We start from the raw sequence: 16507 nt of genomic DNA on the forward strand, positions 1-16507 counted from the left end.
TACAAAGCAATCTTTCTTAGCATGCAACCTAGCGGTTCTTTCTTTGCCCTCATCAATGGAAATTCTCATGGCTTTGAGAGACTCATTGATATCATGCTTAGGTGGAATGTATCTAAGTTTCAAAGAATCAACATCAAGCGAAAGTCTATCAACATTCCTAGCCAATTCATCAACCTTAAGCAATTCTTCTTCAAGCAAAGCATTAAAATTATTTTGAGAGATCATAAATTCTTTAACGCTATTATCAAAATCAGAGGGCATCTTATTAAATTTTACATAAGAGTTGTTGTAGGAATTGCCATAATTATTAGAGGAATTACTAGGAAAAGTCTAGGATTAAAGTTTCCTCTATATGCGTTGTCACCAAAATTATTCCTACCAACAAAATTCACATCCATAGATTCATTATTATTCTCAATCAAAGTAGACAAAGGCATAACATTAGGATCAATAGGAGTACTCTTAGTAGCAAACAATTTTTCATAAGTTCATCCATCTTTCCACTCAAAACATTAATTTCCTCTATAGCATGCACTTTTTTACTAGTAGATCTTTCCATGTGCCATTGAGAATAATTAGCCAGAATGTTATCAAGGAGTTTAGTAGATTCTCCTAAGGTGATTTCCATAAAAGCTCCTCCCGCGGCCGAATCTAAAAGATTCCTAGAAGCAAAATTCAATCCGGCATAAAAATTTTGTATCATCATCCATAAGTTCAAACCATGAGTAGGGCAATTACGAATCATTAATTTCATTCTTTCCCAAGATTGGGCAACATGCTCATGATCAAGTTGTTTAAAATTCATAATATCGTTCCGAAGAGAGATGATCTTAGCGGGAGGAAAATACTTAGAGATAAAAGCATCTTTGCACTTATTCCATTAATCAATACTATTCTTAGGCAAAGACGAAAACCAAGTTTTAGCACGATCTCTAATTGAAAACGGAAATAACTTCAATTTAACAATATCATTATCCGTATCTTTCTTCTTTTGCATATCACACAAATCAACAAAGTTGTTTAGATGAGTAGCGGCATCTTCACTAGGAAGGCCAGAGAATTGATCTTTCATAACAAGATTCAAAAAAGCAGCATTGATTTCACAAGATTCAACATCATTAAGAGGAGCAATCGGAGTGCTAAGGAAATCATTATTATTGGTATTGGAAAAGTCAAACAATTTGGTATTATCTTGCGCCATCGTGACAAACAATCCAACACACAAGCACACAAAAAGGCAAGCGAGAGAGAGAAGATTGGGAAAGAGAGGGCGAATAAAACGGCAAGGGTGAAGTGGGAGAGAGGAAAAGGAGAGGCAAATGGCAAATAATGTAATGCGAGGGAGATGAGTTTGTGATGGGTACTTGGTATGTCTTGACTTGACCGAAGACCTCCCCGGCAACGGTGCCAGAAATCCTTTTTGCTACCTCTTGAGCATTGCGTTGGTTTTCCTTGAAGAGGAAAGGGTGATGAAGCAAAGTAGCTTAAGTATTTCCTTCAGTTTTTGAGAACCAAGGTATCTATCCAGTTGGAGGCTCCTCAAAGTCCCACGCACCTACACAAACAAACAAGAACCTCGCAACCAACACAGTAAAGGGGTTGTCAATCCCTTCACGGTAACTTGCGAAAGTGAGATCTGATAGAGATAATAAGATAAGATAAATATTTTTGGTATTTTTATGATATAGATTGGAAAATAAAAGATGCAAATAAAAGTAGATGGAAAACTTATATGATAAAAGATAGACCCGGGGGCCATAGGTTTCACTAGTGGCTTCTCTCAAGATGGCATAAGTATTACGGTGGGTGAACAAATTACTGTCGAGCAATTGATAAAAAAGTGCATAGTTATGAGACTATCTAGGCATGATCATGTATATAGGCATCACGTCCGTGACAAGTAGATCGACTCCTGCCTGCATCTACTACTATTACTCCACACATCGACCGACTCCTGCCTGCATCTAGGGTATTAAGTTCAAGAAGAAGAGAGTAACACATTAAGAAAGATGACATGATGGAGAGGGATAAACTCATGCAATATGATATAAACCCCATCTTTTTATCCTCGATGGCAACAATACAATACATGCCTTGCTGCCCCTGCTGTCGCTGGGAAAGGACACCGCAAGATTGAACCCAAAGCTAAGCACTTCTCCCATTGCAAGAAAGGTTAATCTAGTAGGCCAAACCAAACTGATAATTCGAAGAGACTTACAAAGGTAACAAATCATACATAAAAGAATTCAGAGAAGATTCAATTACTTCTCATAGATAAACTTGATCATAAACCCACAATTCATCGGATCTCGACAAACACACCGCAAAAAGAGTTACATCAAATAGATCTCCAAGAAGATCGAGGAGAACTTGGTATTGAGATTCAAAGAGAGAAAAGAAGCCATCTAGCTAATAGCTATGGACCCAAAGGTCTATGGTAAACTACTCACAACTCATCGGAGAGGCCTGGGAGATGATGTAGAGGCCCTCCATGGTCGATTCCCCCTCCTGCAGAGCGCCGGCGAAGGCTCCAAGATGGGATCTCGGGAATACAGAAGGTTGCGGCAGTGGAATTAGGTTTTCGTGGTGCTCCTCGATGTTTTTAGGGTACGGGAGTATATATAGGCGAAGGAAGTACGTCGGTGGAGCAACGAGGGGCCCACGAGGGTGGGGGCATGCCGGGCACCCTCGCGGCCGCCTCGTTTGTTGCTTGATGTCCACTCCAAGTCTCCTTGTTTGCATTTGTTCCAAAAAGATCGCTCCTGAAGGTTTCATCCCGTTTGGACTCTGTTTGATATTCCTTTTCTTCAAAACACTGAAATAGGCAAAAAAACAGCAATTCGGGCTGGGCCTCCGGTTAGTAGGTTAGTCCAAAAAATGATATAAAAGTGTAAAGTAAAGCCCATAAACATCCAAAACGGGTAATATAATAGCATGGAACAATCAAAAATTATAGATACGTTGGAGACGTATCAAGGATCAAGAAGTCACCTCTCGTCTCCAAGCCAGATTTATGATGGAGGAACTCCAGAGCTCAGCAATTCCAAATTTGGTCATCCCTCCCAATGCTAGATTTCTTTCTTATGAAAAAAATGAAAAGGAGTGTTACTTTTTCTCCCGCAGCTATGCAACATCCATGGGTGAAAGAAGCCTTAACCGTCGCGGGTAAACTCCATAAGGAAACAATGGATCTTAAGCAGCAAGTCAATAAGCTCGAGGAGGAGAACCGTATCCTGGGCATCATCCCCAAAATTATCACATCACCACCTCCGAAGAAAGAGACATAAACACATGAGTATGGGCACTCCCCTTGGCAACTGCCAAGCTTAGGGGAGGTGCCTCGGTATCGTATCACCATCACACTTCTATCTCTACCGTTTTTCTTAGTTCGATCCTTTTGGTTATATCTTGATCTAGTAGAATAAAGTTTTAGTATGATCTAGCTTTGAGTTTTTGTGTTGATCCCTATCTATGTAATCGAGTCCGTGAGCTATATATAATAAAGATTAGTTTTGAGTCGAGGGCTTTGCTATCTTGCTATGATCTTGAGGGAATAAAAGAATAAAAAGAAACAAAAAAGATCATATTGATCTTATGGAGAGTAATGACTTCACATATAAAGAGTATGATAAATAAAAGTTGTTGAGAGTTGACAATCATAGTTTTGGTTGTTGTCGCAATTACTAGGAAGTAATAAAGAAAGAGAGATTTTGTAACATATAATATACTATCTTAGACATATTTTATGATTGTGAGCACTCATTAAAATATGACATGCTAAAAAGTTGATGTTGGACAAGGAAGACAACATAATGGGTTATGTTTTCTTACATCCGAAATAAAGTATATTGTCATGGATCATAGAACATGTTGAGCTTGTCTTTCCCCCTCATGCTAGCGAAATTATTTGCACCAAGTAGAGATACTACTTGTGCTTCCAAACATCCTTAAACCCAGTTTTGTCATGAGAGTCCACCATATCTGCCTATGGATTGAGAAAGATCCTTCAAGTAAGTTATCATTGTTGCAAGCAAAAAAAAATTGCTCTCTAAATATGTATGATCTATTAGTGTGGAGAAAATAAGCTTTATACGAGCTTGTGATATGGAAGAAATAAAAGTGACTAACTGCATAATAAAGGTCCCTACCACAAGTGGCAATATAAAGTGACGTTCTTTTGCATTGTGCATCCAACCATAAAAGCACATGACAATCTCTGCTTCCCTCTGCGAAGGTCCTATCTTTTAATTTTTGTCTTATACCTTATACAAGAGTCATGGTGATCTTCACCTTTCCTTTTTACACTTTATCCTTTGGCAAGCACTTTGTGTTGGAAAGATCCTGATATATATATATATCCAATTGGATGTGGGTTTTCATAAAGCATTATTGTTGACGTTACCGTTGAGGTAAAAGGTTGGGAGGCAAAACTATAAGCCCCTATCTTTCTCTGTGTCCGATTTAAACTTCATACCCATAACTATTGTGTGAGTGTTAGCAATTGTGAAAGATTAAAAGATAGTTGAGTATGTGGACTTGCTGAAAAACTCTTATATTGACTCTTTCCGATGTAATGATAAATTGCAATTGCTTCAATGTCTGAGACTATAGTTTGCTAGTTTTCAATGAAGTTTCTGGTTCATACTTTACATTGTGAATAGATTGTTACTTGAAGCATAAGAAATCATATGACACTATATATGTTGTTGTTCTAAGAATGATCATGATGCCCTCATGTCCGTATTCTATTTTATCGACACCTCTGTCTCTAAACATGTGGACATATTTTTCGATATCGGCTTCCACTTGAGGACAAGCGAGGTCTAAGCTTCGGGGAGTTGATACGCCCATTTTGCATCATGCTTTTATGTCGATATTTATTGCATTATGGGCTGTTACTACACATTACGTCACAATACTTATGCCTTTTCTCTCTTATTTTGCATGTTTACATGAAGAGGGAGAATGCCGGCGGCCGGGATTCTGGGCTGGAAAAGGAGCAAATATTAGAGACCTATTCTGCACAAGTCCAAAAGTCATGAAACTCCACGAAAGTCAATTTTGGAACATATCAAAAATATTGGGCGAAGAAAGCACCAGAGGGGGGCCACCCACTGTCCAGGAGGGTGGGGGCGCGCCCTACCCCCCCCCCCCCTGGGCGCACACTCCTGCCTCGTGGGCCACCTGGAAGCCCCCTGATGCTCATCTTCTGGTATAAGGTGTCTTTTGCCCTGGAAAAAATCATAAGGAAGCTTTCGGGATGAAGCGCCGCCATCTCGAGGCAGAACCTTGGCAGAACCAGTCTAGGACACCTGCGGAGCTATTCGGTCGGGGAAACATCCCTCCGGGAGGTGGAAATCGTCGCCATCGTCATCATCATCGATCATCTCATCAAGAGGGGGCCAATCTCCATCAACATCTTCACCAGCACCATCTCCTCTCAAACCCTAGTTCATCTCTTGTATCTGATCTTTGTCTCAAAACCTCAGATTGGTACCTTTGGGTTGCTAGTAGTGTTGATTACTCCTTGTAGTTGATGCTAGTTGGTTTATTCGGTGCAAGATCATATGTTCAGATCCTTTATGCATATTAGTACCCCTCTGATTATGAACATGAATATGATTTGTGAGTAGTTATGTTTGTTCCTGAGGACATGGGAGAAGTCTTGCTATAAGTAGTCATGTGAATTTGGTATACGTTCGATATTTTGATGAGATGTATGTTGTCTTTCCTATAGTGGTGTTATGTGAACATCTACTACATGACACTCCACCATTGTTTGGGCCTAGGGGGAGGCATTGGGAAGTATCAAGTAGATGATGGGTTGCTAGAGTGACAGAAGCTTAAACCCTAGTTTATGCGTTGCTTCGTAAGGGGCTGATTTGGATCCATATGTTTCATGCTATGGTAAGGTTTACCTTAATTCCTCTTTCATAGTTGCGCATGCTTGCGAGAGGGGTTAATCATAAGTGGGATGCTTGTCCAAGGAAGGTTAGTACCCAAGCACCGGTCCACCCACATATCAAATTACCAAAGTAACGAACGTGAATCATATGAGCACGATGAAAACTAGCTTGACGATAATTCCCATGTGTCCTTAGGAGCGCTTTGCTTCATATAAGAGTTTGTACAGGCTTGTCCTTTGCTACAAAAAGGATTGGTCCACCTTGCAGCACTTTGTTACTTTTGTTACTTGTTACCCGTTATGAATTACCTTATCACAAAACTATCTGTTATCGATAATTTCAGTGCTTGCGGAGAATACCTTACTGAAAACCACTTGTGATTTCCTTCTGCTCCTCGTTGGGTTCGACACTCTTATTTATCGAAAGGACTATGATAGATCCCCTATACTTGTGGGTCATCATACATCATCGGGCAGGTAATCACCAAGATTGGTACGGGGCACCATCCCCGGATGATTAGCGACGATATCGTTAGACACCTTGAGCGGGGGGCACGTTTGCTTCGCCTGTTCATCGAGCTGGGGAATTTTTTTTCCCACTTCTTCGTGATGCTAACCTTGCATCACTGCAAGTACTTCCCGACCTCTCCGCTTCCTTATATGTTTTTTTAATAGTGCGCACATAGTTGGAATCCGGCGGAGGCGGTGGTGGTTGCTTCAGGGCATCGATAGTCCGCTTCGCTTTCACCGGATCTACCATTTCCTTCGGAGGTGGAGGTTTCGGTGCAAAAAAAGTCCCTCACTTGGGCACGGCTGATGTCCTCGTTTTCCGTGTCGATCCTCTCATAAGGTAACTTTTCCAGAGCCTTGAGAGATGGACCGTATTTGAACTGCTTCCTTCTTCTGCTTGTACTATTGCTAGCCGCCGGAGCGGCGGCCTCTCTCTTCCGTCATTGCTAATGCGACGGAGTCGGCTGATGCACCGAAGGAGGCGGAGGGGAGCCTTGGTGCCCTCATGCGCCGAAGGAGGCGGAATGCTCGTCAGAGGAGGTGAAGAAGGAGCCGGAGTGTCTTCACGCGCCGGAGGAGGCGGATGAGGAGGCGGAGAACCCTGAACACTCGTCGGAGGAGGAGGCAGCGGAGGAGGTGGAGGCGGAGGCGTCCAGTTTGGAAGCTTGATGTACTCCTTCCGCCATAGACATGGAGTCTTCAGAGCAAGACCTAGCAGAATCTCCCCTTCACCTGTAGGGTGGTCAAGCTCGAGCTCCTCAAATCCCTCCATTACTTCATCCGCCATCACAAGAGCATAGCCCTGTGGAATCGGACAACAGTGAAAAGTTCCGTCGGATTGAGGAGGTGGAACAGTGCCGACATCCGCCTTTCAGGTGATGTTTTGCCATTTTAACATAATCTGGCAATGTTGAGCCTCCGTGATAGCATCCACGGGGTAGCTAGGAGCCGTGAAGTTAGGCTGCTGAACGTCCGTGGAAGCCACGCTGCTTCTCCATTGAGATGGAGGGGTAGCTTTTGGGGTAGCTTCATGCCGCTGAGATGGTTGGTCGGCAGTTTGCTGGCTCTCAATTTGTTCCTATAGCTTTAGTACTCTTGCATTGAGCTTCTGTTTATCGCTCAGCTCCTGTTCCTCTTCCTCTCCCGGGTTTGTAACCGCCTGCATCGGGAAACCCAATCTTCCACGCAACGGAGCCTGGTGTGCCTCGTGTTCGTCCAGGGTGCTCAGAATTCCCGAGAGCCTCAGTCAGCTCGTCATTATCTCTATCGGGAATGAATGTCCCTTCCTGCGTTGCCTTGATTGCTCCCTGAAGCTTCGTGATTTGTGTTGCAAGCTTCTTGTCCATCCAACAACACTTCCCTAATTCAGGGCACCAATAGTGGAATCACGGCATCTCACATTGTGTGAGGGCGTGAGGAGAATATGATGGCCCTAGTGGCTTCTTGGGGAGCATTTTGCCTCCAAACCGCTCCAACGGAGACGTACTTCCTCTCAAAAGGAAGGAACTTCGGTAACACGTCCTCGTCTCCTCTGGCTCTACTCTTGGTTATCTCTTACCTTTACTTGTCCAAGCTTTCATTGTGTTGTATCCCATGCTTGCTTGTGTGCTTGTTGTTGCATCATATAGGTAGCTCACCTAGTTGCACATCTAGACAATCTACTTAGTTGCTAAGTTTAATTTGGTAAAGAAAAGCTAAAAATTGTTAGTTGCTTATTCACCCCTCCCCCCTCTAGTCAACCATATCAATCCTTTCAATTGGTATCAGATCCTCGTCTCTTTATTAAGGACTTTACAGTCCGAAGAGAATGGTTGGCACCGGAGACGAGGGGGAGGAGTGCCCCGGTGTGAATCCATCCTCATCTACGGCCGATGGGGGATCCTCACTCTCTCATGAGGAGTTCAATGCGGCTTTGGACACATTGAAAACCTCCATGATGGCCGAGGTTAAAGGCATGTTTAAGGAGTTTCTTGATGGCCTTAAATTATCCACTGAACCGTTGGAAGTGGTTGATCCCGCTAACAAGGTGGCGGATGCTAACTCCATAAAGGGGGAAGCTAGTAGTGAGCAAGTTCCTTTGCCTAGTGGTAGGAGCGGGAGTGGCATCTTTGCCCATGTTGAACCTCCTCTTACCTATGGTGGACCGGTTCCCTCCACGCACGTAAAAATGAGGATTATGTCGCTTGGGTGTATCGCTTTAAACGCCACAAATCATAGTTCTACTAATCTTTGGAGAATTATTGGGCAAGGTTTCTGCCCGCATGATCCAAGCAACTTCACTCCTAGAGAACCCGCGGATCATCAATTCAACGAGTCTGCTCTCTTCATTCTCCAAGAAGCTATTCCTCCTGAAGATATTGCGCGCCTCCGACCTTTCACCGTGGCCAAGGAAGCATGGGAGCATGTTGTATCCTTGTACAAGGGAAATGCAAGCATTCAATTCTCAAACTTTGAAGAGGTGCAAGATGAAGCCGATGAGTTTGCCATGATTGAGGATGAAGAACTTTGAGAGCTTTATCGAAGATTAACCACTCTCGCGGTCCCGCTCCGAGATCATGGGAGCAAGGATACGGATGACAATTGGATAAAGGGCAATTTTCTCAAGGCCATGATGCCTTACCACAAGGCCATGTCCTCCATCATCCGTCAAAGGCCGGACTACCACGCCTTGTCCTCAAGTGAAGTGTTGGATGAGTTTTTTGCAATGAGGATCTTGGACAAGACGGCCGACAATGCAGTGTTGCGTGCTCAACGGTCAAAGAATCCCAACCTTGCTTTGAAGGCCAAGGCTAGTGTGGATGAAGAGGAAGAAGAGGAGAGTTGCCCCGAAGACACCAAATATGTCTATCATGAGCACATAGCTCTTGCTTCATGGCAATTTTGGGGCAACAAGAGGACAATGGTGGCAAGCTTATCCAAAAAGACAAGGCCAAGTCTTTCCCCAACAAGAACAACTTCACCAAGAATACTCCTCCCAAGGGGTTGGTGGCACAAGAACAGTACAATGAGGATGATGATGATGACGAAGATGGTGAGACGGTTGCCATGGCCTCCGTTGCCATTGAAATAACTCCACAAGTGTCCCTCTTCGATTCACCCAATGAGAACATCACCAGCAAGTGCCTCATGGCTAAAGCTACCAACAAGGTAACCCCCAACATCAAGACTACCATCACTACTAATCCTTCCTTGACGGATTGCATTGATGAAAGTGAGGGGGCGAAGGAGGAGGAGAATGAATTTGAGTCTTTTATAGGAAAGCTCAAAGGTAAAACAAAGAAGCACTTTGCTCCTCTCTTGGAACAACTTGGTGAAGCCAATGACATGATCGAGGTTCACGAAGAGACCATCTCTAAGATGAAGAGCATAGTCATGACTATGTCGATGAGATATCGGATCTCTCTAATGAGCTTGAGGAAGAGCGTGGTCATCGTTTGACTCTTGAGGAGTCACACAACGATGATCATGCTAAATTAAAGAAAGATCTTCCTCATGCTCTTGTTGTCTCTCGTGTGCTAAATTCCGAGAAGGTCAAACTTGGGTTGACCATGCTAGACTCAAGGAGGAGTTTGATCTTCTTGACAAGGCTCACAAGGCCTTGAAGAGTGTTCATGCTAGCCTCAAAGAGTCTCATGATCAACTCCATGTGAGGCTAAGCAAGGAGAAAGCCACATTTCCTCATATGGTTTTAATTGATAATGCAAATGCTACTAACCCGTGTTGTGAGCATGTGCATCTTGTGGAGGAGAATACCAAGTTGAAGGAGCAACCTGAGAAAGGCCTTGTGTCCTGCATACAAGGTGAGAAGAACTCAACGACCTTTTGAGCAATCAAAAGGAAGTTGTGGCCAAGGAGGGGATTGGGTTTGCAACCAAGTCCAAGAAGAAGAAGAATGACAAGACCAAAGAACTTCCACCTCTCAAGCAACATTTGTGAAGGAGGGAGAGGGTACTCCTAAGGAGAATAAGAACAATACGAACGGTGCTAGTGCCAAGAAGGGCAATGCCACTTCTTCCAACAAATCCAGTGACTTTAACCCTTCTTATGTGTTATGTCGTGCTAGTGATAGGCATGTTTATGCCAAATTTGTTGGTTCTTCTTATGGGTACATTGAATGGTCTATTTGGGTACCTAAGACCCTTGTCGCTAACATAAAAAGGACCCATCACAAATTGGGTACCTAAAACCAAGCATTGCTTGTAGGTGTTTGCTTCCCGTGGGGATCATGGTTGCTCCATAGTGGAGCCACAAATCATATGACCGAAAGCAAGGACTTGGTGGTGGGCGTGCACAAAGTTTCATCTATGCCCACCAATGTCGAATGGGGTGATGCCTCATCTTCTAAGGTATTGGATCTTGGCAAGGTTGTCATTTCTCATGATCTCACGATCGAGAAAGTCATGCTTGTTGAATCTCTTGCATACAATTTACTTTCCGTTCGTCAACTTGCACTCATGGCCTTTGCCACTTTCTTTGATATTGATCCCATGGCCCTCTTGTGGTGCAAGACTCTTAAAGTAGCCTTTGTTGGGCATGTCGAGAATGGTGTTTATGTGATTAACTTTTCGGAGCGACCCACTAAGACCGCGACATGCCTAATGGCTAAAGTTGACGTGGGATGGCTTTGGCATTGCCGTTTAGCCATGTCAATATGAGATCTTTGCAAAGTCTTCTCAAGGGGGACCATGTCCGTGGACTAACAAATGTTAGTTTTGCCAAAGATCGTGCTTGCAATGCTTGTATCCAAGGAAAGTTACAAGAGAAGGCTCACCCTCCCACGACTATCATCTACTCGATGAGGCCTTTGGAGCTCCTTCACATGGATCTCTTCGGGCCTCCATCCTTTGATAGTCTTGGGGGTAGAAAGTATTGCTTGGTGATTGTGGATGATTATTCAAGATACACTTGGGTGTATTTCTTCAAGAGGAAGAGTGAGACCCAACAAACCTTCATCGACTTTGCAAATGAGGCTCAATGTCAACACAATGCAAAGATTTTGATGATAAGAAGTGACAATGGCACCGATTTCAAAAACTACACCTTGGATGAGTTTCTAAGTGATGAGGGGATCAAGCATCAATATTCCGCACCTTACACCCCTCAACAAAATGGTGTAGCGGAGAGGAAGAACTGGACATTGATGGATGCGGCAAGGACCATGATGGCGGAGTTCAAGTCTCCGTACAACTTTTGGGTCGAAGCCATCAACACCGCTAGTCATGCATCCAGTCGGCTCTATCTCCGCAAAAGCTTGAACAAGACTTCATATGAGATACTTACCGGTCTCAACAAGTACTTCCGAGTGTTCGGTTGTAAGTGTTTCATTCTCAAGAAAGGTGTCCGTTTGTCTAAATTTGAGGCTAGAGCTCATGAGGGCATATTTGTTAGTTATGCTACAAACTCTCATGCTTACCGTGTCCTCAACAAGTCCATAGGACTCATTGAGGAGACGTGTAATATGGACTTTGATGAAAATAATGGATCCCTAATGGAGCAAAGTGGTATTTGTGATGTAGGTGATAAAATTCCTCCCCAAGCCATAAGAAGAATAGGTATCGGTAATATCCTACCCATTGAGGAACCCCTTGTGGCCGAAGGAGAAGGACAATATTCCACTCAAGTGGAACCATCACCAACCCAAGACCCACACGCTTCCAAAGAACCAAGTAAAGGCCCTCCTCCAAATGAACAAGGTCAAGCGCAAGATCAACCTCAACATGGTGGTGATCCACAAATCGATGCCCAAGGTCAAGTTCTTGCTACCGATCTAGTTCAAGATCAAGAGCAAGCTCAAGATCAAGAACAAGCTCAAGATGACGCTCATGATGATCAAAGTTACTGCCCCTCAACTCTCTCTTGAGGAGCAATTGGAGCATCGTGCCGCCAATTATTGCTTCCAAGCTCGCTTCCCAAGAGAAGCTCATGAAGAATGTGCTTGGAAGTTTAAAAAAGGGGGTAAGCACTCGTAGACAATTGTCAAACTATTGTGAACATCATGCGTTTGTTTCTTATGTTGAACCCCAAAAGGTCTATGAGGCGCTCGAGGATCCGGATTGGCTTAATTCCATGCATGAAGAACTCAACAACTTCAAGCGCAACAAGGTGTGGAGATTGGTGCCAAGGCCAAGGGAGAATCATAATGTCATTGGAACCAAATGGATCTTCAAGAACAAGCAAGATGCTCACGGGATTGTCATTCGCAACAAGGCTCATTTGGTGGCACAAGGCTACTCCCAAGTCAAGGGTGTCGACTATGGTGAAACCTTTGCTCCCGTTGCTCGCCTTGAATATATCCGTTTGTTGATTGCTTATGCTTCTCATCACAACTTCAAGTTGCTAAAAATGGATGTGAAGAGTGCTTTTCTTAATGGTCCTCTTAATGAGTTGGTGTTTGTCAAACAACCCCCGGGATTTGAGGATCACAAGTTCCCCAATCATGTGTACCAACTCGATAAGGCGCTCTACGGCCTTAAACAAGCCCCATGTGCGTGGTATGACCATCTTACCGAGTTGTAGCAAGATCGTGGGTTTGAAATTGGGAAAATCCACCCCACTCTTTTTACTAAGAAGGTCAACGGGGAGTTGTTTGTATGCCAACTATAAGTTGATGATATTATCTTTGGTTCTCCTAACAATGCTTTGAATGAGGAGTTTGCCGCACTCATGACCGTGGAGTTTGAGATGCCCATGATGAGAGAGTTGAAGTTCTTTGTTGAGTTCGAAGTCAAACAAAGAAGAGAAGGAATCTTCATCAACCACGCCAAATACACTCAAGACATGCTCAAGAGATTCAAGTTGAGTGATGTCAAGCCGGCGTCTACACCAATGCCTACCAAATGCCAACTTGACAAGTACCAGTTCGGGCGTACAAGGGACCATGATGCTGGTGGTCAACACGTGCCGGCTGGAGAAAACTTATGCGAACATTTTCTTTACAATGCATAAAAAAATCTAGAAAATATTGTGTTTTTTTAAATGTGTGAAGTTTCATTTACAAAACTATGTCACAAACATTTCTTTGAATGTTACAATTTTTCCCACTGTACAGTACATTTTTTAAACATCAAAAACATTCTTTTGAAATCATGAACATTTTTGAAATTTCAAAAAAAATTAAATGATGTGAATTTTTTATTAAAAAAATTATTCATGTTTTTGTAAAAATGTTTGGAATTTTCAAAAGTGTCCACACTCTAAAAAATTGTTCGCGGATTTTTAAAAAAGAAAATGATTTTTCTAAATTTTGTTCGAGAAGAAATTGTTCGAAATACCAAATTTTGTTCTTATTTTCTAAAAAATTCGGAATTACAAAGTTTATTAGCATTTGGAAAATACTTTTTGAAAATTTAAAATTATTTTTGTTCTAAAAAATATTTGACATTTCATAAAATTGACAATCTATAAAAAACGGTTTCAAAAATATTTTTTAATCTGGATGTTGTGCTCTGTTGTTAATAGTTTCCCGTTTCCAAGTTGTCAACAGTAGTTATTGGTTGTGGTGGTAGGAGGTGTAGTTCCTCACTCCTCAGTACAAAGGTCCTGGCTTCAATTCCCGTCTGGCACGTTGCGTCACTTGAGTTCTTTCTGTTGCGCTCCACATCTATATCTATACCAATATAAAAAGGCCCAAAGGGGCAGATCCAACCGATCTCGATCATCGAACTAAGTCAATCCAACGACCTATACTGCTCCAATGGCGAGCGTTAAACGTGTTTAACATGCAATTAATATCATACCAAATATTGCACTAATCACAGGATTAACACACAAATAATAGCAGGACGAGACTTGCCTGCTCCCTTCCCATGCTCCCATCCGTGCTCCCGCGTACGTGGCTTAATTTGATTGGAAGAAAATAAGACCCGGCCCCACCCCCTGAAAATCAGGGGGGAGATGATTAGATTAGAAAAGAAAAAAGGAAAAATGACAGCCGTAGGATGAAATGGGAGCACGGATGGGAGCATGGAAAGGGAGCAGGCAAGCCAGATCCATAATAGCATATCTAATACCCGCGTGCAATTAATATATTTCCTAAATATTAACGTGTGTTGCACGTGCGCATTTACTAGTGAGATAAAAGATCCGTTGATGTCATAATTTAGATGTGAGATAATATCTCCTTCACATCTAGATGTTATATAGACAGACCCTACAATATAAACACGTCCGCGGTACCAAGTACTCCCTCCGTTCCAAAATAGATGACTCAATTTTGTACTAACTTTAGTACAAAGTTGGGTCATCTATTTTGGAACGGAGGGAGTACTATGGAGTACATCTATCCCTGCTGTGCAGGGGGCTCGTTCATACTAGTACATTGGAGGTCCTGCGCGTGGCAGACGTCGCCGCGGTCTGCAAGCTGTGGCGCAGGCTCATCGCCGACCGCTCCTTCCTTCGCCGCCGCTGGCCTGAGAACGCGACCCACTCGTCCTTCTTCGCCGACTTCTTCACCCAACAAACAGCAGTTACAGGGAAAGGAGGACGAGGTTCTGCTTGTCGGCGTAGATGAGGTTGGGGACCCCAACTCGCCGCCCGTATTCGTTCCGGTTCGACGGTCGGCGCTCGGCCCCGGCCGCCGCTCCTTTCTCGGCCCACGTGCACCCGCAGGGCTTCTCAATGGGGCGACGCCTCTCACCGCGCGCGGTGGCCTTCTCCTCGTGCGCCTCGCTCCAGACCATGACCATGGCCCTATCAAGCTAGCCGTGTGTGAACCGTTCGCCGGCACATGCGATGTGCTTCCACCGCTCGTATGCGAGCCGATCCGCTCCTTGCGCTACGCAAAGACTGCTGCTCGCCGAACGCACTGCAGGGGGCGCCGCCAGCAGCGTCAAACTACTCCACAGTTTTCAGGGTCATCGGCCTGGCCCGCGACAACGGTTATCTAGACTGTAGCTTGCACTTGCACAGGTTCTCGTCCACCGAGCCAAACCGGGTCGTCTCTACAAAGCGCTTCGGCGAGGAACACGGGTGCGGTGGGCATGGCGTCTCGACGTATGTGTAGATCTCCAAATTCAATCTGTGTGCCACAAAATGTATGTTTTCAAACATGATTTACATAATCTGGTCACACTAGAGTTATTTAGATCAACCAACACACTAGAATTATTTATCTAGTTCTCTAAAACCTGGTGCGAAATGAAAAACATGTCACAAAACCTGGTACATGAAGCACTTTAATTACTCGTACTATAACTTTGTCTCTTTTTTTGAAACACAACACAGAAGCAGACGCTTTCTTACATACACACATACACTCACTCTTACGAACGGACATACACACATCGTACTCCTATGAGCACCTCTGAGTGACTCATCCGGTAGGTTTTGAGATTGATAAAGTCTTCACGGACGCTTTGCTCGGGCACGTTGGTTACCACTAAAAAAATATAAAGGCATTGTACAGGGGCGAATCTACGTTGAAGGTCGTGGGGGCGAATGCCCCCACTCAATTTTTTGGCCCATTTATACCCGGCCTGGGATATAGAACATTGCCCCCGCTCAAACCAGGATATTTGCCCCCACTGACCCACTTTTGTGTTGTTCTATTAAAGCTCATCTGTCCGTGTATGAGAAAGAGGCAGGAACGGAGCAGCCCATCTAACAGAGAATACAACACGCACATGCATACGAGCAGGCTGAATCTGCTACAAACGTACGCGTTCGCCCTGATTAAGGTCATCTCCACCGCGCGACAACGAAACGTCCGGGTCTGTCTGTTTGGCTCTAAACGGACAAATGAAGCGGCCCAACGCGCAACCCCATCCACAAGAAAACGTCCGCTTCTGGTCTGGCTTGCCCCATCCCAAGCGCAAATTTGGCTCGGCTTTCTGCTCCTCCCCGTCCGCTCTTGTCCAGACCTGGACCCACTTGTCAACCACTCACCTCCACCGGTCTCTCTCTCCCTTTTTCTCTCTCTCCCTTTCTCTCTCTAGAGCACGCCCGCGTCGGCCTCTCCCCGCTCGCGCACCCCGCAGGACGAGCAACAGCTGCAGTCCCCGCCGGTTCTCGTCCTCGCAGAACATGGGCGCGCGCGGCGGTGGGCGCGAGGCGGAAGGCGGCAGCGGGGGCGCGCGCGGCGATGGGCGGGCGAGC

This window comes from Triticum dicoccoides, chromosome 3B (assembly GCF_002162155.2).
Source record: "Triticum dicoccoides isolate Atlit2015 ecotype Zavitan chromosome 3B, WEW_v2.0, whole genome shotgun sequence".
NCBI lineage: Eukaryota > Viridiplantae > Streptophyta > Magnoliopsida > Poales > Poaceae > Triticum > Triticum dicoccoides.